Raw genomic sequence first — 24,764 nt, 5'->3', positions numbered from 1 at the left:
CGCTCCCTGTCGCTGACAGGGTCCCCTTTCCTTTTTTTTGGGCCTTTTCGCCTTCGCCCTGTTGAGTTCCGCGCAGAGTGTCTCGCGTCCTTTTGAGGGAGTTCATAATCAGTCCGTGAGATGATGGTGTTATGATCAGAGGAGCTTGTGAATCCGTGAGATCAGTTGAGCCTTCGGGCATTAAAATTACAAGAGAGCGTTTAGGCTTGTAAAATCACTTGAGATAGGCGTAGGATGATAGAAATTGGCCAAATCCCCCCAAGTAAAGGATAAAGCGTCTGAAGGTCGCATGAAGACCCAAAACGCCGATTTTCGTAAGAGGATATAGGAGAGATAAGAGGATGCAAAAGTATAAATTTTCAAAAAACTCCTCCGAATCCTGAAATCCGCACTAGGGAGGAAATTACATGATGTTTTGAAAGTTTGCAAGATGGATGAAAATGGCGATTTTCGCCAACTGGAGGGTAAAAGGGCGAATACCTTGAAGTGCCTCCAAAGTGCCGAAATTGGCAAAATGCATGAAAGTGCCGAAATTCACACTTTTAAGCGAAAACGCAGAAAAAGTTAAAAATTGGCAAAGTGCCCCAAAATGCCGAAATTGGCAAAACCACTCAAAAGGCCGAAATTCGCATTTTGGAGGGCAAATGTAAAAGGTTAAAAGTTTGAAAAATGGCTCCAAACGCCGAAGTTTGAAAAATGCTCCTAAATTCCAAAAATCGCACAAGGAGGGACAAATGCGAAAAGTTTAAAACTTGTAAACTCCCCCAAATCACCGAAAAGCGCATCATGGCGTGAAAGTTTTAAAGTTAGAAACTTTTCAAACCCCCCTAGAATGCTGAAATTCGCATGATGGGGTAAAAGCGCGAAAAGGTAAAAAAGAGTTTGCAAAACACTCTAAAGTGCCGAAATTGGCAAAACCCCCGAAAATGCCGAAAATCGCCTTATGAGAGATAAATGGAAAGTTTAGAAAGTTTGAAAACTCCTCCCATTCGCCGAAATTCGCATTTGGAGGGTAAAGTGCGAAAAGGGTGAAAACTTGTAATAGCTCTTAAAATGCCGAAGTATCAAAAACCTCCGAAAACCCCAAAAATTGCATTGTGGAGGATAAGTGATGGAAGTAAAAGTTCAAAAAGCAATCAAAAACCCCGAAATCGCACGATAAGGCAAAATCGCGATTTCTGAAAGGCTTGCAAAGAGACCCCAAATGCTGAAAATCGCGTTATTGGGAATAGTTGCAAGAAGATTTAAAAGTTTGCAAACGCCACTAAAAGTCCGAAGTTGGCAAAAGCAACCCATTTGCCGAAGTTTGCACTTTGAAGGTAAAGTGCGTAAAAATGAAAGCTTTCAAAATGCCTTGGAACCCCAAAAATAGTAACTTAGGAAAATCTCAATGCTTTTAAGACTGCGTTTCAGTTAAAATCATTATTAACCCAAGTCACCAAGGTAAGATAGCAGAAATTTCAAGGAGATCGCGATTTTCGCTGGAGTTAACAAAACCCTCCCACTCTCCCACTCTCCGAAATTCACTAGATTAGGCGTAGATGTTAAGGATTGAAAATTTGCAGAAGCCCCATCCTTTGAAAATCGCCATTGGGTAAAACGCAAGACAGGGTTTTCAAAGTATTGCAACTCCTCCATTCATTTTTACCATGCAGGAGGCAAAATCATTAAGGTAAAAGAATTGCTAATTCTAAGTTTCTAAAAACTGCATTTTTTTCCTCCGAGCCTTAGGCGCAAAAATCACGAATGGGAGTTAACCGTTGAAATTTGAAATTACAAGAATTCTCCCATTCCAAATTTACAAAGTGTGAGTTTGTCTTCGCAAAGCGCAGGGCATAAAAGGCATCATTTTTCAAATCCAAAGGAAATCATTCTTGCAAGGTAGGTTTTGCAGATTCACGCCATTCATTTTCGCCAGGTAAGTGTGTTTCGCCTCTCTTGAAATCATTCGAAATATGTGCAAAATTGGATAGATGTGTCAGTATGCAAAAGTGAATTAAATCGATTAAGTCTAAAAAATGCCTCTTTTCCCGTGTATAAGACGTCAGGAGCAATTGAAATTAGACTCCGTTCCTAAGAATCAGCTAGAAAACGCATTTTCAGACTTAGGAAAATTTTAAAGCATCGTCCATGTTGAAAATTGATCCTAAAATGCCTGTATAAATTCGCAATCGAAAAGCTTCATAAATACCCATGTTAAAATCAATTAAGCTTTTAGCTAAAGTGTCATGCTGTTCATTAAATTCAGTTTTCAAATTGATCCTTGTATGCTGTCATATCCTTTATCTAACTCGCTTCGTTTCCTTTGTATCGCCTCGTAATCCGCATTCGGCTGTGCAAGATAAATGCCTAAATCGGCGGTAGAATCATTAAAGACACTTGCTGCAGCCAAGACATCACGAGCATCCAAATCAAATATCCCTCGCACAGTCGAAAAGATGAAGTATCAGTATCAGAGAGGGGGACTGAGGGAATCAAAAGTTCAGAGTATCTGAGAGAATGTCGGTGATACTGACCTAGGCCATATTGATATTCAAGATTTCAGAAACTGAGTTTTCTTCCCTAATGCCTATGGCAGGCCTAGGCGGATGATGGAAAGTGGCATTGCCCAGGCAGCAGGATTTCCCCTGGCAGTGCAAAACTATGAGCTAGTAGTAGAGGCTGCCCGACACTACCAACCAAGCTCCAGATTGGTGCTCCTCGAGGACATGGTCCTTGCTAACTTCACTCCTGAAGTCATTAGCGACGCATTTGACATTCCCTTTCCGAACAGCCCCATAGCAACAACTATAGATGAAGCGCAAGGGGCGTATGATATGAACCCACCAGATGTAGGACACTGATAAATGAAGAGTGGTACAAGGAGAGAAGACCTCCAAGCGTCAGGATTGGGAAAAAGACCCCTAGAAGCGACTTTCAGAACGAGCATGGGGACTTGGTTACACCGCTCAGCAGGATTATGGGACTTCCCCAATCCAATTACTTTGAAGAATGGATGTTGTACTTCACAGAACAGGTCTTCGCTGGGAAATCCAAGTTTGACTGGGCCTAGATTATAAGCGACAACATCCACACCCAACTGATCGAACTTGAGGCGAAAAAGTACTTCACTATGACATCCTATTTAGTCTACATGTTTGCCAGGAACCAGCCACTGCCAGGTTTAATCATGAAGGGTAAAATCGGGAATTGGCTTGATCAGGTGAAGGTATACGATTGTTATCCATAGCTACACTATCAGGACATAACTCAAAGGTAAAAGAATAGCCCGACCTATGTAGTTGGTCAGTATGAGTGTGTCAATGACGCCTTCACAATGCGTTTGGTCAGGCTGATGTAGGGAGGACTACACATAAGGCTCTTAGAGCAAGCTACTATTCTGGTACAGAGGCATGGGGCCTGGTTCATCCAGTTTCCAAGGTTCTCCTACATCCGGATAGTTGGCTTTGAGGGTGCTCCTTTCCGACTTCTGTGATACCCAACCGACAAGATAGTTCTCCTGGAAGTCGCAAAGCAGTCATGTCCGGCGAGCAACTTACTCAGGGACAGGAAGCAGTCTGGATTCACATTCCCTATGATTATAGGTAACTTGGATGTCCACCTAAAGAACCCATCCTAGGCAGAGGAATCCTTTGCAGAATTGGCCTCCTCCGACCTACAAGAGCATTTTCCAAGGAAGTGTTTTGATCACGACAATCTGGCAAAGAAAGCCTATGGAAGGCAATACAGAGCAAAAGAATCAATTGAAGATTATTGGAAGAACTGCTCTGATGACTGAGGTCCGCAGGTGTGAATATTCGATGCTGAGTGTGCAGCAAATGCGACTCTATGAATACCGTTGGGTCCCAGATCAACTAACAGATTCAAGAAATTGCCTGTAGGTCCGAGAATTTGAGGTGGTAAGACATCTTTTGCCAGGCATCGATTGGTCACAAGATCCAATCACTGATTTTGAGGCGGTTATGGCAACCCCAGGAAGATATACTGACCAGTGGTTGCACCAACAAATTGAGCAACTGATTCATGAGGGAGTCCGGTTCACCTACCACTTGATGGGTAACCTTGATTCTCAGTCCTCCGAAGATGAGGGAACTTCCAGTGCACCTAAGGAAGAGATCGAAAAACCTGAGAAAAGGAAGAAGGCTAAGGCCAACAGAGGAACTCGGACATCCAAAAGAACAAGAAGGGAAAAGATCTTTGTTAGGAGACCAGAGGTCACTTCATCATCAAAAGACCCTAGTTTGTCTGATGATGTAGTTGAACTAGATTATATACCTGCTCTGCCTTCCCAGAGTAATATTGACGCATTTGGGGCTGATGATCCTCCTGCACCTGACATGCTGGATGCCGAGCTAAGAGCCATTGAATCAATCGAACCTGATAATCAAGTTAAGGAAGGGGAGATTCCATACGCTTAGGGGATTGAATTGCATGAACCCACCCAGCAGAGCCGCCATGAATTGCAGCTCCATAATACTACCAAGGACGGCTCTACTGTTGAAGGAGAGCAAAGGACAGATGAAACCCGCGAGCTTGAAAAGACTGAAGAACAACCATCACATGAAAATACTAGGCAGTTATTCAGTGAAGTGGGAGAGAATTCGGCTGCAAGAAAGGAACTTGACACTTCCTCTACTCCTCCTTTAACGGAACAACTGCAAATATGCGATGAGACGGCTGAAAACATCAAAGAATAGAGTGCCAATTTAACCATAGCATCAACCCAAACTGTACCTCAAGAATGGTTAATTGCTCGAGCTCAGCGCAAGGCCACCACCAAGCCACCCATCGATTTGGAGGACATCTTCTCACGTATAGACCAAGCCAAGGCCAAGGGGAAGAGAAAGCCCAAGGTGTATTCCAGGATAACCAGGGATGAGCAAAGAAACCGTACCCTTCATATTGCCACCCCACCTGTAGACAAGCCAGTAGATCAGATTACACTGGCTGATTATAGCATCACGACTGTCCCCATTGGACGAGCCACTAAGGGGCAAGAAAGGGAGGAATTCAAGGATTCAATACAGAACATGCTCAGGCAACTCGAAGAGATAACAGCTGAAAAGAACATGTATCGAGTTCATGTTGAGCAGGCCGAGGGGTACATTGACTGACTCCTGAGACCATTGCAAAATGCCCTTGAATCCTATATTCCCTCAACAACATTGGCACAGAGGACCACGACAAAATTTGAAGGAGTACGGGATACTGCCAAAGTTGTTAGAGAATGGATTCGAAGTCTTAAGGAAAGGGGGGAGCTAATCATTAAGGATGTAAAGAAAATGGCCCACCATCGACAAATTGTTTTGGTCAAACTGTACGAGATGAAGCGGGAATGCCTCATAATTCATGAAGCCGTTACTACAACTCTCCCCCTCATGACAACGCTTTTCTGGACCCATTCGCAGATTCCTACATTGTTCGACATCTTGGACCCCCACGACATCAACATTTTTAAAGAATGGTACTGGACCATTAGCATGAAGAACGACACAAAGGCCACCATTAACAAAGAGCAAGAGACATGCGAGGAAATTCTGAAGAACACAAGGTACCTTGGTGGAATAATCCTCCGATCCATGGTTTTGGGTTGGCAAAATAGTCTGTCCAATCCCATAATCCATCCAGACTGGGAAGATAGATTAAAAATAGATAAGATCGCCTACTCTACAGAGGACCTAGATTTTGCTAGTAAATTACATTCTGATATCTTGAGTTTTGAGGCTAATCGGTCCAACTGGCAAGATGGTTGGAAACACAGATCATTATCTAGAGAGTATGCAGTATAAAATTCATCATCCCCTTATGCCTCAGTTCGGTTTGCTGTTCCAATTGTGCATCAGGTTCCAAAAGTATGTTTGTGAAGAACGTGCAACAGGTCGAGACCTTTGGCAAGAATATTTGCATGGAGAGGATCAATTTTTGGTAAAAGGATATGAAACTGGAAAAGAAAAAGTGCTTTCTTAGAATGCATTTTTTCCTTTTAAGAATTTGAAAAGTGCATTTTTTGGCCAAAGGGTCATATTTGACTTCCAAGTCAACTGTAAGCTTAAAACTTTGTGTATCTGCACTTTTTGAATTATTTTGGATAAAGTTTTAATTACCTTTTTAGGTAGTTATTGCTCCCTTTGGGGTAGTTGCTAATATTTACCCTCCATTTATGGGTATGGGTACCTTTTGTAAGGATGAATCTGGGCCACTTGTTTAGATTAGATCTTGGCCATTCATCTATTTTTTAAGCCTATTTAAAGGGGACTGGTTTTCCCTCTTTTGTAAGAAGTTCATGAATTGTTGCTGAAGCTTTGGCGAAATTTACAGGATTTAATGCAAAAATTATGACTGTTCCAATTTCATTGTGAGTGCATGGTCTCCTTCACCAATTTGAATCATTTTGTTATGTTTCTTTCATTTCTATAGCATTTTCTAGATAAACATCTGATTGAATCCTCACTGTTCATACCATTTGGGATTGACTGACTGTCATTCCTTTTGCATGGTTAAACTGAACCATCCATATGCTTAGTTCGGTTATTGAACAATTATTGAATGAATGTTAAAGTTCTGAAGATGTGTTTAATAGCATGAAAACTCTATTTTCCTTGAAGATCGCACTAGATTCATACAAGTATTGTGCTTAAATGGTTGATAGTGTTTAATCTAGTTATTTTGAGGTGTCTGTCTGTTTTCTTAATATGCTATCTCGCCGTCAAGACCTGACAATTGAAACCTTGAGGTCATCCCCTTTGATCAACAAAACCAGCATTAGGGATTTCCTTATCTCGAGAGGATAGGATACTCAACGAGTACATTCTATTCTGCGTTGGCCGGATGGAGTTTGCAGTGATGTGACTTTAGACACGTCAACAAACAGTTGATGATAGATATAGAGATGCACATTCACTTTGGAACAATTACAATGTGATTCATATTTTATAGAAAATGCTACAGAACTCCATGATGAATACTAAGAGGTGGGGGGGGGGGGGGGTTAATTAGTATACCCAAAAACTTTACCAAACACTTAAGCAATTTTACTGCAGATCTGTATAGCCCTTTAAACAGTAAACCGGTTAATACACAAACAAGCCAAATAGCAAATAAGGCATTCACCCACAATAACACAATCACCATAACATAAGATATTTTGACGTGCAAACCCAAATGAGAAAAACCACGGTGAGTAAAACTCACGAGTCTACTATCTGCAGAATAGCAACCAGACCGGTTAAGGTCAGACCAGTTAAGGCCTTAGAATGTTCTTCACCAGAACAGACCCTGTTAGGAATCCTGATCTCTGTTAGGAGATAAGTCCTGTTAAAGACTACCCTGTTAAAGGATTTCAGATCCAGAACTATGAACCACCTTGTTAGAGGATTTTGAACAGGCTTAACTAAGCCTACCCGGTTAAGGGTTTCTGACTTGTCAAAGAGATTAGTAATCAACAAGTAAGTGATCTACAAAGTAGCACAAAATGCTTAGTTAGATCCTTGATTGCTCTCTGTTAATGCATTGCAGCATTACTTCAGTCTTCTGATCAATCTCTGTCGCAAGATACCTTTTCCGCAAAGACCTAATCTTCTTACGCAACACTTCACACTCATACATACATACAAAACCCTAGACATGATGTCCTCATATAGGAATCTGATTTCATGTCGGTCCAATGAGATTAGATTACAATTTCCTAGGTACAATGCATCTAGACAGAATTTGTAACATGGCACAAAATCACAGCATCGATGTCGGTGGATGATAACTCATCACACTTTACAAGTTTGCCGGTTAACAAAACACAGTATACCGATTACCGGCTTGCAAACAAAGATTGGTAAACTGGAACATAGTGTTCCAATCTTAAAAAGATTGGCTGCCGCTTGGGGTACTCGTACTGCTTGAGGTCCTCGGTCATGCTTTGACCGGTAAGCTCCTTCTGCAAACACTGATAGTCTTCAACAAACAAAGACTATGCATACAATACCGGTTTGAGCAATACATCACATAGTACCGGTTGAGAATAACTTATACAACAAATAAGTGTGTGTCCATCAATGACAGTCACAACTAAACATCATCAAAATACCAATAATCTCCTCCTTTGGCATTGATGGCAACACTTAGGAAAATTTGACATCTAAGTGCTTACAAAACAAAAATGATGCCATAATCAAACTACTCCCCCTAAGCATATACACTACTCCCTTTGCCAAAATTAAAAGCATGTACTACTTCCATACCACTCCCCATAAAAATTTCAATTCAATATCACTCCCCCTTTGCCAACAATGACAATTTAATGCAAACATGCCAAAATCATATTGCATAACATGAAAACAGAGTATATGTTTATGACTAATGAGTAAAACTTTTGAAAAATGAATTTAAAGTTTTTCAGAAATTCCTTCATGTCTTAGACCACGTATCTAGGAGTGAGGCAGCAATTTCACTCTGAGTCTTCATCTGGAACGCTAACTCCTCCATGGCATCAATAGTGCTCAATTCCTGAGTGACAATGATGGCGTCCATGTTTAGAAAACACTTCTGAAGAATCTGCAACTTGGGTAACAAAAGCAACTGAAGTTTCTGCAGATCTTGAGACCGCTTGCAGATCTATGAATCAATTCCGTCAATCTATTGCCGGTGAGTTTGTACAGTTTGCCCATACACTGTGAAGGAATCATATGGCACTTTGAAGTTCGCTATATACTGCTTTAACTCCGATTGAAGTTGACCCTTCTTCTTCAGAGCATCATCATAGAATAGATCGGGCTGGCAGATTTTGCTCAAAAGTTTCTATCCTTCAGCCATCGTACTTTGATCAAGAGAGAGTGAAGTGACCGTTGGGCAACTTTATTCTGTGTTGGACGCCGTCATAAAAAACACATCAACAGAATTGGCGCTAGAAGGAGGGCCTTTTCATTTGAAGAAGAAATTTTGTTGTTCAAAAGGGAAATTATGACTCAAGATGGTGCTACTTGGCACTTGAAGTTCACCTTCTATTCTACAGCCTGGTCTGGGATTTCACGATCATCAGGAGGATATCATTGCTGACTTAGCTAATTTTGCTCAGAAGATAAGTACAAGCGAAGAATAGTACAACGAAATTCGGCTGGTGTTGCAAGGAGAACGAGAGAAGGCTATTGAGATCACTGTTGAGATTGAAAGAGATTTGCTCAACCAAAGGTTTCCACTTGCTCCATGTGCTCCCCGCTGCCGGTGATCCAAGAAGCTGGAGCGTATTAATTCATTCTCACTAGAAAGACATCAAAGGATTCTGCGATCTACCCCAGGAGCAAAGAAATTCCAAGAGCTTACATTCCAGCCAAGACGTGGGAAGAAGGAAACCACATCCTCAAGTCAAGGTTCACCAAGTGTCGAAGATCTTACCTGTTTGTTCCAGACTCCACCATCATAGCGTTCAATAACAAGAGTAGCTATTGCGGGTATTCAACAGGGATTCACTCAAGGACCAACGCAACCAGTTGTTCAGCAGCAGCCGATACTTGAAATGGCACACCAACAGCAACAACAGCAGCCACATCAGCCACAACAAGAAGCCCCATGGCTGAATTGGCGCCCTGTGAATGCCTCACCACTCGCTTCTTTCACAGCATATCACGACATGCCAAAGAATCCGGAACACTTCTGCACCAAGTTCTACATTAATGATGTCAATCGCACTGCTGAAGAACATATTAAAGTATTTGAAGACACTCTCCAGAATCGAGATATCCGGCACAAGGATGTCGCCTGCTGGCTATTTCCATATTCTTTGGGCGAAGAGGCGTTCTATTGGTACATCAACTTGCCGGTGGACTCTATTGGAACTTGGCAACAAATGAAAGACACATTCTTGGCCAAATTCAGAGTGCTCGTCTCCCCAGCAGAAGTGTATCGGCAATTTATCGAAGTAAGGAGACAAGAGCGGGAGCCAATTGGCGCCTTTAATAACAAATTCCAAAGAGCCTACTCCAGGCTATGCTCCCCTTACAATGTGAGTGATGAAGCCGCCCGAAATATATACTAGGCGGCACTGGATTGTTTCACCTCTATGTTCGTCCAACAGACTAACCCCGTTGACCTGAAGGCGGCCTATGATAAAGCTTTCAAGATTAGCCTACGATCACCGACGACTGCTGTAGGAACGACGCCTTACAATCCGCAAGTTGGCGTAGCAAGTTATCTCCCTGCCATCAATCCAGTTCCCGCACCAGCCAATCAATTAGTGCTGCATCTGGGGGCCCTGTTGTGACCATTTCACACATCGCCCTATTGCAAATGGGGACCCCTACTTTTTGCTTTTTAGGGTTTGTTTTCTAGGTCTTTTAGGGTTTTGTCTGTTAGCCTTTGCATTTTGAGTGTCGCCAAGGGGATCACCTGGATAGCAGGTTCTGCTTGAGTGAGGTCAAGTTGATGAAATGAAGTCTGGAATGTCCTGATCCTGAAATTTGGCTAAGTCTGGAATGTCTTGATCCTGAAATTTGACTAAGTTTGGAAAACTGAAAAACTTCCAAAAACTAGATTTTGCAATATAACTCCTGGAGGTCTGAAACCACTCTCAAACATCCTGAAAGTATATATGGAATATAACTTAAAGTTTCTTATACTTAAATGTTATATTCCATAAAATTATCCTGACGGAGAGTTCAAAAAGCCAAATTTCGCTCCTGACCCTTCCTGAGGGTCCAAAGCGAATTTCGCTCCTGACCCTCTCAGGAGGTCCAAAGCAAATCTCGCTCCTGACCCTTGCTGAGGGTCCAGAGCGAAATTCATTATAAACTTCGTTTGCCACCTTGTTTGAATTTGAAACCTTTTTCCTGGCCTTGAAAACGATCTTACCTTGCCCTTTGAAGTGGTTTGAAACTATGAAATTGAATAGTTTTGCCTAGATTGTGAAATTCGCTCCTGACCCTTGCTGAGGGTCTAGAGCGAAAATTTTATTTGAGCCTATTTGTCACTAATTTTGGCTAAATTTTTATGTGCAGGGTCTCCTAGAAGGAAGGTTGAACATCATTCAAAGGTTTGGACGCTTGCAAATAGATGAATTTTGGGCAATAAAAGCAAATTCGCTCTTGACCCTTGCTGAGGGCCCAGGGCGAAATTTTGAATAGCTCTCATCTTGCATGGAAAAAGGTCAAGTTTTGGACATGAGTGAAACAAGAGCAACTTCCTTTTGCCTCCTGAAAGAGTTTTAGCTTGAAATAATGAAGGATTTTGTTGAAATCACCAAAATCGCTCCTGACCCTTGCTGAGGGTCCAGAGCGAAATTCTTTACAAGCACATTTTTTAACCTTTCTTGGGTGTGAAATTCTATTCATAACATGAAACGAGATGACATCTTCCTTAGCAAAGACACTTCAAGATGAAAAGTGATGCATTTTGGTCCAAGTAGCAAAAATCGCTCCTGACCCTCTCTGAGGGTCCAAAGCGAAATTTTCAAATGTGCATTTTTCTTGTAAAGTCAAAGTGATTTTGATGATTGGAATGGATGAAGGAAAGCATGTTTTACCCGTTGAATATAATTTGGATGATCAACAAAAGAGGAAATCAAGCCAAAATAAAAAAATCGCTCCTGACCCTCTCTGAAGGCCCAGAGCGAAATTCTCCATGAAGGTCATCTTTAGCATTGTTGTGGTCAAGTTGAGGTATCAAAGGCAGGATGAGTAGTGAAATGAACATGATGAAGCCCCCAAACTCGTTTGAAGATCAAGAGATGAAGGATTTTTGCCTAGGAAGGACAACATCGCTCCTGACCCTCTCTGAGGGTCCAGGGCGAATTTCTTGTGGACACACTATTTTACCCCTTGTTGGACATAAAAACCTATTCATAACACAAAACAAGGTGAAGTCTTCCCTAGCAAAGAAGTTTCAAAGAAAAGGGTGGAGAATTTCGATCTAAATGGCAAAAATCGCTCCTGACCCTCTCTGAAGGTCCAGAGCGAAAATTTCAAAGACACATTTTCTTGCGAGGTCAAAATGATTTTTATGATTGAAATGGATGTGGAAAGATGTGTTTCACCTATTGAAGATAATTTGGATGGATAACAAGAGTTAGATAAGCTTGAATTTGAAAAGTCGCTCCTGACCCTTACTGAGGGCCCAGGGCGAAAAACCTAAAATCAAACCTTTTCTTCCAGAATTGAATGAAGCTAAGCCTAGACACAAGTTTGAAACGATGTTTGAAATGCCTTGAAGTGGAATTGAGATGCTAAGAGTGCAAATTTTGATGACAATGGGGAAAATCGCTCCTGACCCTCTCTGAAGGTCCAGGGCGAAATTTCTAAGTATGCCCATTTTCCTTGCATTTCGAGATGATATTTTTGTTCTCAAGGCTCAGTAGGGAGTGAAGTATGATGTTCTACGCCTTAAGAGTAATTTGAAGTTGGAATGATCAAGAATTTGAGCAAAAGACTCAAAATCGCCCCTGACCCTCTCTGAAGGTCCAGGGCGAAAATCACAGAAACTGCATGTTTTCTTCAAAATTGTGCTAAGGCAAGGTTAGGCTAAGGCGAAGAGACCTCCAAAAGCATGATGAATAATGTTTTGTCTTTGAAACTTGATGATTTTGGTCAGAAAATGAAAAAATCGCCCCTGACCCTTGCTGAGGGTCCAGGGCGAAAAACATCAAACTTGCACTTATTTTCTCAAATTGGATGGGGCGAAGTCTGGAAGTCAGTGAGGAAGCCTATTTGAAATGTCTTGAAGAGATTTTGAATGTTGAAAAATGCTAATTTTGAGCAAAAAATGGAAAATCGCTCCTGACCCTTGCTGAGGGTCCAGGGCGAAATTGCCTTTAAGGACATTATTTCCTCCAAAATTGTTGATGAATTAACTTGGTGGTATAAGGAAATGGATCTTAGAAGTGACATTGTGAGTTCAACAAGCAAGTTAGGGTGGATTCCAGCTAGAAAATGAAAAATTGCTCTTGACCCTTGCTGAGGGTCCAGGGCGAAATTGACATTTCCACCTATTTTTCCTCACGCAAAGTGTCAAATTTGAAGTGCAACACATTAACTGGATATCAATTTACCCTCCAGGAGATTTTCAAGTCAAGATGCGAAGTATTCAAGGCTAAAATTAGAAAATCGCTCCTGACCCTCAGAGAGGGTCCAGGGCGAAATCATCATGGAGTTTCATCAAGCCTTGTTTTAAAAATTCATACTCTCCAAATTGCATTAGATCGCCAAAATTGCTAATTTTGAGGCATTTGGGAAATTAGAATTAGTATTAAATTAAAAGCATTTTGGCATTTAATAAATTAATTTTAAGCCTTGAGAAAATCGAACTTTTATTTTGGAGGCATTTAAAATTAATTTTTATTAAATTAAAATTGAATATAAAGCGCTCAAGGCCTTATTTTTGCTTTTATTTGACAAGTTGGCCTACTCTTTTGAGGTTTTATTTATTATTTCACCTTTTATTTGGCAAGTTGGCCTTGGAGAGAAGAGGGGTGAGCGCTCTATATATTGGAGGGGTTTTGTTCCACATTTCAAATCATTCAATCATTGCCTTAAGTGCGAAATTGGAGAGCTAATTGGAGGTGCGAAATAGTGCTGGTTTGGAGCGAATTTCTTTCAAGTGTTGAAGGCTAGAAGGAAGTGGAGTTTATTCTTTTCAAGCTAGAGGAGGCCCAATTCATCTTAGAGATGGCTTTGATCTACACTTTGCCTAGCGAAACCTATTTTTTTTACATCATTTCTTAGAGTTTAATACTCAAGAGGAGGTATGGCGAAATCATCTTAACACCCTTGTTCAAGGTTTGATTTTTAGACATTTTTTTAGAAAAATCTAAGTATTGCATGGTTAATTAGGAAATGATAACTCTAGATTTATCATGAAGTTTCCTAATTAAAATCTTAAATCTTCCTTTTAAGTCTAATTTCTACACTTCAAGATATAATACTAATTGTGAAATGTTTTGTAGGTGTCAAGATGGCAACTCCAAAGGTAGGAGCATCTACTAGTCGCCTGGCTCTCACCAAAGAAGATCAAGCAAGGACAAGGGAGACCTCCTCCAGTCTAGCATCAACAAGGACGGCCTTCTTCGGTCAAGCATCATCATGACTAACTTCTTCCAATCCAGCATTCCAAGGCGAGGTACATCAATCATCCTGCACATCAAGGACAAAATAAGTCAGAGCAAGGGTTCGTTGAAGAAGCAGATAGTTTCAGAAGAGTTAATTAAAGCTAGCTTCTCAGCAACATCAAATTGGCATCGACCAAGTGTTAGACGAGTTGGCATCCCAGTCATCACTTTTCCAGTCGGTGTGGTCCACCTCAGCATGTCTAGATTCAATGTACCTAACTCATGGGAGGTGGCACAAACTTCGATGTACCTACCCCAGCTATCCATTGGTCGATTTTTTCAGAGAAGACATGTGTCCTAAAGATGTAATTTTATCATTGGTCAAGCATTAAATGTTATGTAATGGTTGTAACAAACCCTAATTAGGGTTTTCATTATTGAATCTTGGCCATTGATCTCAAATTGATCTTAGCCATCGAATTGTATTGTGGGCACTATATAAGCCCCGACTCTTCATTTGTGAAAGGCTAATAATGGAGGAGAGCAAGTGAATAGAAGGTAGTTAGTGAATAGTTAGTCAGTTGATAGAATAGCAATTAGAGTAGAATAGGAGGACAAGGCAAAAATTGTTGCCATTGATTGTAAACAAACTCCATTTTCATTGAAGTAATGGTGAAGTGTGTCGTTTCTTGCAATATGCATGGTTTCTTGTTGAATCTTCAATTCTAGAAGGTAGATGATTAGATCGAATGAAGGAAATTGTTGAATGCAACTGTGTGGAATCCGTCTAATCCAAACCACTAGCCTCTTGCTGATGGTAAGTGGGCCTTGCGTGATCAACTGGAACAAATGAGCTTAATCATAAGTCGTTACACGTCTATTGTTTCATGCATTTTCTTGAATGGTGATCATTGTCAGATGGTGTACGATTTAAACATATTAGAAGCATCCCTTAGAAGATCGCACTGAGTTGGTGTTGAATTGTTTAGCCTGATGGTGAGACCCAGCCCAGTAGGACTCCACCTAGTCATTCATCCATCTTCTCACATTCTAGGTAGTAGAGTAGACTTCCTGAACCTTGCATCTTTTGCCATTTGTTTGTCTTCCAGTTAGTTAGTAGGACTTGTGATTCTAGCAAATCAGACGTTCAGGTCATCAAGTGTAAGTCCCCTTGTGATTCTAGCAAATCACATCATACCACAAAGAGCTTATCCACACGTAGAGATCCTACAGCAAAGAACCTTGAAGTCATCCCGATTGATCCTTTTCGCGACATCTTCAGCATTCGGAGGCTTTATTCAAGAGAGGATAAGGTACCTTTAGGTATTTTATTCTGTGTTAGCATGTGCATAAAAAACACATCAATAGGCCCCAATGTCATAGGCCCCACCATCGCAGCCGATCTATCTACAGAACACCGCCACTCCATGCAGAACCCAAGAAGAAAGAGATGACATGAAAGAACTGATAGAGCAAGTGAAAAGGCTGTCTACTGAAGTAACTTACCCGAGAAATCAGAATAACCAGATGCAGAGCATGCAGAGAAATCATCAGCCGTACCAAGGAGGCAACAGAGGGTACCATAATAACCCTCCGAATCATCATGAGAACCATCAAGGACATAGTACCGAGCATCAAAATAACAACCATGGTTTTTAGAATAACAGTAATAGCCAAGGATTCCATAAGAAAACATGGAACACGACACCGAATAATGGGGGTGTGCCTTCACCGCTGGACAATCCACCACCCTTCGACAGTAGACTTGCAGATAAGATATTCCTCGCAGAAGCTGCCCTGTCAACTTGGTGTAGGCTACACAACACCAGCCAACATTCTGAGCTACAGTGTCATGAATTCCAAGTAGCTGCTGATATTTTCCGGCAAGAAATGAGGAATTCTGAAGGTCCCGAAAATCCTCCAACCACGGGATATGAGATAGTCCCAACGCAAAGATATGACCAGGCTCTTATCCTAGAGGATTTCAGATTCCCACCTGAATTTGAAGATTACATGCCACCATAGGGATCTTACAGATTCCCGCCAACATTGGCAAATGGCCCCATGGAGCCCCTAGGGCACCATGGATCCTCAAAGGTCTCGCCTGACGAACCTCAGGTTAAAGATGGATACATCTTTCCCCCATTGAATAACAGTGTTTTGGTGGAAGCGGTTGGCGAAGTTCAGGCATTTCAACAAATGAATGGAAATTTTGCCCCAAGGGCATATTAGAGAAATTATCGGAACCATGAGCCCCTCACGTCTTCTATCCCTCCAAATAATTTCTCAACTCCGCCTAATCCCAACGCCAGCAACGTTCCTGGTCCGCCGAAGGATTCACCAGAGTATAGACAGGCAGCCGCTCCTCAGAATGAACGAGCCCCACCATCCGCTCAACCTGCAGAAAGGAGACAACAAGAGAATCCCCCCAGGGAGGAATTGAAAAGATTAAGCTCTTACGTTCTGGAAGAATTCAAGAAGATTAAGATAAGCTTGCCCCTGTTCGAGCTAATGAAAATCTCTGAGGTGAGAGAGTCATTGTTGGGAAGCCTGAGTGATGCTCCAGTACCCAGGAATGTCCCGCAAGCCATGGCGAATGTTCAAAGGAATACGCCCAACAATTCAAACCTGGCATCAAACACGAATGTTGTTCAAAATGGGCCACCAGTCTTCCCCAATGCATTTGATGATCCGCAACAGCCCCCGACCTTTATTGGAGTGGTGCAAAACTCTCCTCATGATCCACAAGAGCAGAATCTTGCGACAACTCAACCAGCCTTGCAAAATACCCCTGTAGCAAGGGAAGAAGAAACAACTCAGAAAGTAAGTGAACCTGTAAAGCCAACCTTTACAAAGATCATCCAGGCACTAGCTACGGGTCAAGATTCACAGCAGGAGGCGAGGAACCAAGAAGTTATCAACGACAGTGAACAGAAAAAGAAGCCCACAATTTGTTACACAGGAAGGGACGAGCCTGCTCCTTTCCTGGTCTTTGTCAGGATCTTCGGCAAACTCTTACACAACTGCCTAATAGACTCTGGTGCTTCAAGCAATGTAATGCCATTGGCAGTGTGTCAGAAACTAGGGATAATGCCTTTACATACAAATAAGAAGGTCACACAGCTGGACAAGACTGAAGTGCCCGTTGTTGGGGAGCTCAACAACATACACATGCAATTGGCCGCCGACCCTAGGGTGCAGAGCTGTATTGATATTTCAGTGGTGGACATCCCAGATGGAAATGGCATGCTGCTAAACAGAGATTGGTCGAGGAAGTTAAATGGATATATCTCCACCGACTTTTCCCACATGTGGCTTCCATGGAAGGGTGTTCCCAACCAAATCAGAATTGATAGCACGCCCAAATTGCGCCTGACAATCACTGAATATGGAGAAGGCAATGAGGTCCTGTTTCTAGAAACCAACTTGGGTACCTACAGGCCCAAGGTTGAGGAAGTTCTGATGCTGCATGGCTCAACTAAGACGGAACGGAGAAAGGAAAAGTTTGACTCCACGGAAATTCTTATTGAAGATGACCCTGAAGAACAACCAGGTGGAGGTAAGGATATGTTTGACAGTTTCAGAGAATTCGTCACAAGAAGTATGGAGCAAGAAGCCCAGTTGGGCAAAGGTATCGGCACCCGAGATCTATTGCTACCCAATTGGTGCAGAATCCATAATGCCTTCCATTCAGAGCTCACCTACGAAATGTGTAAACTCGCTATTAAGCAAGTAGTGAAGGTGGTTCCCTCAGACCCAACAATGGCAAATGTTGTAGAAACCACTAATTTTGAAGCCCCTTCCAAAGCAAGTTCGGATCATAAGGATTCTCAAAAGGGAGAAAAGAAGAAACAAGCCATCCAGCCAGCCCAAAATCAAAATGCTGATCAAATATGGACTCTAAGGTTTGATGGATCCAAATCCAAGAATGGGAGTGGTGCTCGAATTGAATTAATTAGTCCAACCGGAGAAGCTTACCTGGCTGCATATAGGCTACAATTCCCCTGCACTAACAATGTAGCCGAGTACGAATCATTGGTCCATGGATTGCTCCTTGCAATCCAAAAGGGTGCAAAGGCCTTGCACGTACTGGGTGATTCACAGATTGTGGTATGGCAAATAAGAAAATTATATGCTTGTCATGACAAAAGGCTGTGTCGCTACCGTAACAGAGTATGGGACCTGATTGAAAGTTTTGATGCATTCAACATCAAGACAATACACAGAGGTGACAATGAGGCCGCTAATGCATTGGCTCCAGCAGGTAGTTCCCTGGAGCCCCTCACCATGGAAGGTTTGAAGAAGTTTACGGTAGAATTAACTTCGGTCCCCTCAATGCCAGATAATGTTACGAACTTCCAAGTCTTCGAAGATGACAAACACATCTTGGATTTTCTTACAAACTCAGATGTGTTTATGGCACAAATCATTGATGAAGAAGAGCTTGAAGAAGTAGAATTTGATGCTGACGGGATAATGAACTTAAAGACAAATACTATCCCTCGGGGAATGATTGAGTTGGAAAGACTCTTCGATCCTGATAGGTTGAGCAGGAATCAAACTACAGAAGGAAGTAAATGCGAAGCTGTCAACCTGGGGAAAGATGGACAAACAAAAAACGTGTTCATTGGGAAAGTTTGCACCCCAGAAGAAAAGGAAGGAGTTTTAAAGAACCTGAAAGAATTCTCCGATGTCATCGCATGGGGATATGAGGATTTGAAAACCTATGATAGTTCCCTTTTCACTCACACAATTCCATTAAAGCTAGGAAGCAAACCCTTCCGGCAGAGACAGAGGCCTATGAATCCATTACTGGAGCCGCTGATTTATCAAGAAGTTAAGAAATTGCTCTCAGCAAGGATAATATTTCCTGTCAGGCACTCGACGTGGGTCGCCAATCTGGTTCCGGTAAGGAAGAAAAATGGAGAAATAAGGTTATGTATAGACTTTCGGAATCTGAATAGGGCCTCTAAGAAGGATAATTACCCCTTACCATCTTTAGACGAGGTGTTGCAAATCGTCAATGGATCTCAAATGATGTCATTTCTGGACAGGTACTCTGGATATAACCAAGTTCTGGTAGAGGAAGAAGACCGACTGAAGACGGCTTTTACCACCAAGTGGGGCACCTTCGCCTACAGAAGAATGCCATTTGGCTTGATCAATGCAGGAGCCACATTCCAGAGGGCAATGGACATAGCATTCCGTGACTTAGTGGGAAAATGCATAATAATCTACATGGATGACCTCACGGTATTTTCCAAAAGAAGGGAGGATCATGTTGATGATCTCAAGAAAATCTTTCAACGCTGCAGAAGGTACGGGATATCTTTGAATCCCAAGAAATGTATGTTTGGCGTTATTGAGGGGAAACTTCTTGGACATGTTGTCTCCGAGAAAGGGATCTCTATTGATCCAGAGCGCATTGAAGCCATTTCAAGGATCGGCCTGCCCACCAGCCAAAGAGAATTGAAATCATTCTTTGGTAAGATTAACTTCGTCAGGAAGTTTATCACTGGATTCGCTGAAATCGTGAAGCCATTAAATGACATGCTGAAGAAAGGAGCAAAGATCGAGTGGACAACTCCAATGAAGCAAGCATTTGAAGAAATAAAGCAAGCGATCGTCAATGCCCCGATCTTGGTCAGCCCCGATTATACCAAACCTTTCTATTTGTATTCCTTTGCCTCGGAACATACCTGTGCGGCAATCCTCACCCAGAGGAATGAAGAGAAAGATGAACATCCAATTGCTTTCATGAGTTCTCCATTGAAAGACGCAGAGTTGAGGTACCCAAATGTGGAGAAACAGGCCCATGCACTAGTTAAGAGTATTAAGAAGTTGAGACATTACTTATTGAGGAGCAAGGTATTTGCCATTGTTCCTGATGCGGCTGTAAAGACTTTATTAATGCAGAATGAATTGGGTGAGCGAAGAGGCAAGTGGGTCGCCACGATCCAAGAATATGATATCGAGATACAACCAATGAAGATAGTCCGAGGACAAGCACTAGCACAGACAATTGCCACAACTGGGCCTGTACTTATACAACAGACTTATATTCTGGAGGAGGCGTCTCCCGGAGAGTGGTACGATGAAGTCATTTTCTATCTACTTAACCATAGATGCCCTTCGTGGTTGAACCCTGTCCAAAAGAGGGCACTGAGAATGAAGAGCCAGAAATACATGTTGCAAGGGGCTGTCCTATAGCGGAAGAACCACGAAGGAATATACTTGAGATGCGTGGGCAAGGAAGAGGCCAAGCAAATTATGGAACAATTTCATGGTAGATTTGGAACCAGCCACGGAGGAAGTTTGGCTACAGCACATCAGATCGCCCGAGCAGGATACTATTGGCCCACACTATTCAAAGATGCATACCAACATGTGAGGGCATGTCATACATGCCAGACGGCCGCTGTTGGGGAGAAGAATCCTGCTATGCCGCTTCAGCCAGTTATTGAAGTGAGGCCATTTGCTCAATGGGGATTGGATTTTATTGGAGCTATCAACCCCCCTTCTTCAGCGCAACACAAATACATCCTTACTGCCACAGATTATTGTACCAAGTGGTCCGAGGCCCAGGCCCTAAAATTATGCACCTCTGATGTGGTGATCAAATTCCTTGAAGAGAATATTATTACAAGATTTGGGTGTCCACACGCCTTAGTGTGCGACAATGGCCCCGCTTTCTCCTCACTAAAGTTTTCTAACTGGGCCTTCGAATATGGAATCATAGTGAAATTCTCCTCGAATTACTATCCCCAGGGAAATGGGCTGGCCGAGTCAACAAATAAAAATGTGCTTAGTGCTACCAAAAAGTTGTTATACAAAAATCCCAAGGACTGGCATACACAGCTAAGGTTTTCTCTTTGGGCGGACAGAACGCGAGTAAAGAACTCCCTGGGAACATCTCCCTATCATCTAGTCTACGGGCAGGACCCAGTGTTTCCCATCCAACTAAGAATCACAACTCTACAGTTTTTGCAAGAATATTTGGATGGTGAAGATGGGATTCAGACACGCCTCTCATAGTTGCTGCACCTGGAGGAGAAGAGAGACCAAGCATTAGACAACTTCGCAAAGCATCAGGGGGTGGTCAAATGATGGTTCGACAAACAAGCCAAGGTTAAATGTTTCCGGATCTCCGACTTGGTTTTGTATTGGGATAAGGCTCATGAGAGAAGAGGTGATCATGACAAATTCGACAAGCTATGGATGGGTCCTTATCAGATTTCCGAGATCCTCGGGGATAATGCATTCAGATTAAAGGCTTTGGCCGGAGAGGACGTCCCATTGCCCATCAATGGACAATTCCTCAAGCATTATTTCCAATCATAGGCCTTTCTGTGCGGCCTTCTTTGTACCATATTAATTTAGGGTTTTGGGTTCTTTCCTTTTGGTGTGTTTTGCTTGCTTTGCTTTGGTTTTGGGTTTTCGGCCTTCAGTGCCGGTTTCCCTCGAGCTTGTTCGCTCGTGTGGTTTTGTTTAGGTTTAGGGTTTTGGGTGGCTTTAAAGTATTGGAGTCCCTGTCCGTTGGTGGGGTGGTGTGTTATTTGGCCTATCTTTTCCGTAGTACCCAGACCTCTATCCCGAGTCATTCAAATCTTTCAGGAGAAGTTATGGTTGGTGAAAACTTTACATCTTGCTTCAGCGCCACTGGAATCTCCAAACCCATAGTAGGCTTCATTGCTTACAAGCCAGAGGAATTGATGGAAATGAAATGAAAGATTCAGAAAAGAAAAGATGAAAAGTAAAAGAAAAATCAAAATATTGGCTATGGGAATAGGCGGATAACTCCACTGGGGCTATGGACGCCCGGCCGGCAATGGAGCTATGTTCGTGGAATTCCAGAGACAACCTCGTCGGGGCTATGGACGCCTGATTGGCAGCGAGGCAATGTCCCGGATGCTTTTGAAGTACAGATACCACTAGCCTGCCATAACTAATTCTAAGGGCTCTCGATGACCTCTTGGAACAAGGTTGATACCTACGTACTTGAATTTTCCTCTGGGTTCAGACCCTGAAGTGTTTCTCAACACTCGAAGTGTTTTTCAACACTTCACTTGTGGAGTCGCCAGATGTTGTGACCTAATCACACATCACCCCATCCCAGATAGGGACCCCCCTTTGCCTTTAGGCCTTTTCGGTCGTTTGGTTTTTGTTTTTGTGTGTGTTAGTGGCAATCTCTTCAATCTCTCCGCGTTACAGGTGTTTGGGAGTCAGTTGGGGTTAATCTGCTTCTCCGTCAAGCAAATTCTGTGAGATCTAGGGCCTGTTTTGTCCTTTTTTTAGGGTTTTGCCTTCTATCCTAGATTTTAGGGGTTCCTGTTAGGGTTTTGGAAAAACTAAGCATACGACTGGAGTCAGGACCCTTCAGGGGACCTCCCAGCAAAATTTGAGCCCAAACGGAGTAACTTTCTATTTTTAGAAAGTCCCTATTTTTTAGGGATTTTTCCGAGTCCCAGAATCTCGCCATTTTGCCAAAAATCAAACTTACTATTTTTAGTAATTTCAATTTTTAGTAAATTTCTATTTTTAGTAAGTCATCCTGCGCCCTGTCTTGGGCTCTAACTCTGACATCTTGAAAAGTTTCTATTTCGGGAAAGTCTATTTGTGGCAGGATCAGGCTAGCAAGCAACAGAGAGTCAACATGCACAATCACTTCTAAATCTGGAAAGTTGAAAGCAGACAGGTAGGGGTCTAAAATGGCTAAATATGAAGAATCATCCCTGAAGTGGAAGGTCAAAATATTCTAAGTCTGGAAGTCATTCACAAGCAAGAAATTCCGCCTCTCCATGGACATAGCAAAAATGCGCCCAGGTCAGGCTTGGGGCACTAAAACCAAGAAAGCATTCACAAGCACACGCCTAGGTCAGGCTTGGGGCATTGAAACCAAGGAGGCATTCACAAGTACAATTTTCCGCCCCAGGTCAGACCTGGGGCGTTGAAATGAAGAAGTCATTCACAACTGCAAAATTCCACCTCTCCACGGACAGAGCAAAAATGCGCCCAGGTCAGGCCCAGGGCGCTGAAACCAAGGATACATTCACAACTGCAAAATTCCACCTCTCCATGGACAGGGTGAAAATGCGCCCAGGTCAGGCCTGGGGCGCTAAAATCAAGAATGCATTCACAATTGCAAAATTCCACCTCTCCATGGACAAGGTGAAAATGCGCCCAGGTCAGGCCTGGGGCGCTGAAATCAAGAATGCATTCATAACTGCAAGATTCCACCTCTCCATGGACAGGGTGAAAATGCGCCCAGGTCAGGCCTGGGGCGCTGAAATGAAGAAGTCATTCACAACTGCAAAATTCCACCTCTCCATGGATAGGGTGAAAATGCACCCAGGTCAGGCCTGGGGCACTGAAATCAAGAATGCATTCACAATTGCAAAATTCCACCTCTCCATGGATAGGGTGAAAATGCGCCCAGGTCAGGCCTGGGGCGCTGAAATCATGAAGGCATTCACAAGTGGAAAATTCTTGAATCCTTGGCATGGTAAAATTTCACCCAAACAGAAAATTTGAAATTTTGCCTAAGGCATGAAATCCAAGGAGTTGGGAAAGAGTAAAAAGCAGAAATTCCCCTCGGGCGAATTTTCAATTATGCTATTTTTTAGGCATCAAATCCCGGCCACATATGGAAATTTTTATGGATTCTGAATCGAGACGAAATTCCCCATCCAATGAACCTGACTCCTAAAATTTAGGAAGATCCCTTAAAAATAGGGATATGGAGAAAAGCCGGGAAAGTTCCTTCGACGGCACGAGATGACAAGTTAGAGTGGAATTGAGCAAATCCCGAGAAAGATCTTGCAATCTCTCTCCAAAATTGGAAAGTATGGAATCAACGAGTTGGCAGGAGGGATCTTTAAAAACATGACGCGTGACTGGGAGCATTTAAGGAAGGCTCTAAATTTGAACTCACATGCATGGGAAACTGCCTTGCATGTCATAATAATTAAGGAAAGTATGACGCGCCATAAATGTAGTTACTTATTTGATACCTCGTGGGGATTGTATATAAGTTGGAAAAAACATTTCATTTTTCACATGCGAGATTCAGGAAAGAAAGAGTGAAGAAGTGAAAAGTCTTCTATACTTAGTCTCTATTTCATCATTTTGAAATATTCCCAGGATGGCAGAACCTAGCAGGTTAGCTAATATCTCCAGGCAAGCAATGATCAAAGCAGAGACGAAGGGTTTTCTTCCCCATTCTCGGTTGAATTCAAGATGGGAAGAGATCAGTGATACCAATTTCGGCATGTTCAATTGGGCTGCATTCAAGATAAGAATGTTCGGAACTGCAAGACACAATCCATCTCCGACAGCTGTCAAGATTGTGAGAAGCGGAATAGTTGCAGCAGCTAGCTTTCCTCCCGCCATTCAATGCCTAGATCTAGTCTTGGAATGTGCAGCATGTTACAATCTGGAGTGGAAGACGATCTCAACGCCAGATGGCAAGTTACTGGCAACATTGACTCCAGAGGCGATTGGTGAAGCCTTCGGAATCCCTTCACATTACTCCATGACATACAGGACCAGCAGCGGAGCCCAAGCAGTCTATGAAGTAGGCCCCACTAGGTGCGCTGATTTGATCAACAAGCAATGGCTGCTGAAACCTAGAGTACACGCGTCCAAGATGCCCAAAACTCTCACAATCTTCGAGTTCAAGCAGGAATATGTGGACATGATAAAAATGCTGAGCAGAGTAATGGGATGCTCGCACACGGTGAAC

The 24,764-nt window shown here is 42.6% G+C and overlaps 1 protein-coding gene across 1 annotated transcript in view; it reads left to right on the top strand.

The window, feature by feature from the left end:
* The window catches only part of LOC131041608 (protein ACTIVITY OF BC1 COMPLEX KINASE 3, chloroplastic), a 124,187-nt gene that overhangs the window by 37,677 nt on the left and 61,746 nt on the right, over nt 1-24,764 (top strand). The gene's annotated exons all lie outside the window — the stretch shown is intronic.

The sequence above is a fragment of the Cryptomeria japonica genome, chromosome 4 (assembly GCF_030272615.1).
Source record: "Cryptomeria japonica chromosome 4, Sugi_1.0, whole genome shotgun sequence".
Taxonomy (NCBI): domain Eukaryota; kingdom Viridiplantae; phylum Streptophyta; class Pinopsida; order Cupressales; family Cupressaceae; genus Cryptomeria; species Cryptomeria japonica.
Note: the sequence above shows the minus strand (reverse complement) of the source record. Positions and strands in the feature narration are given on the sequence as shown.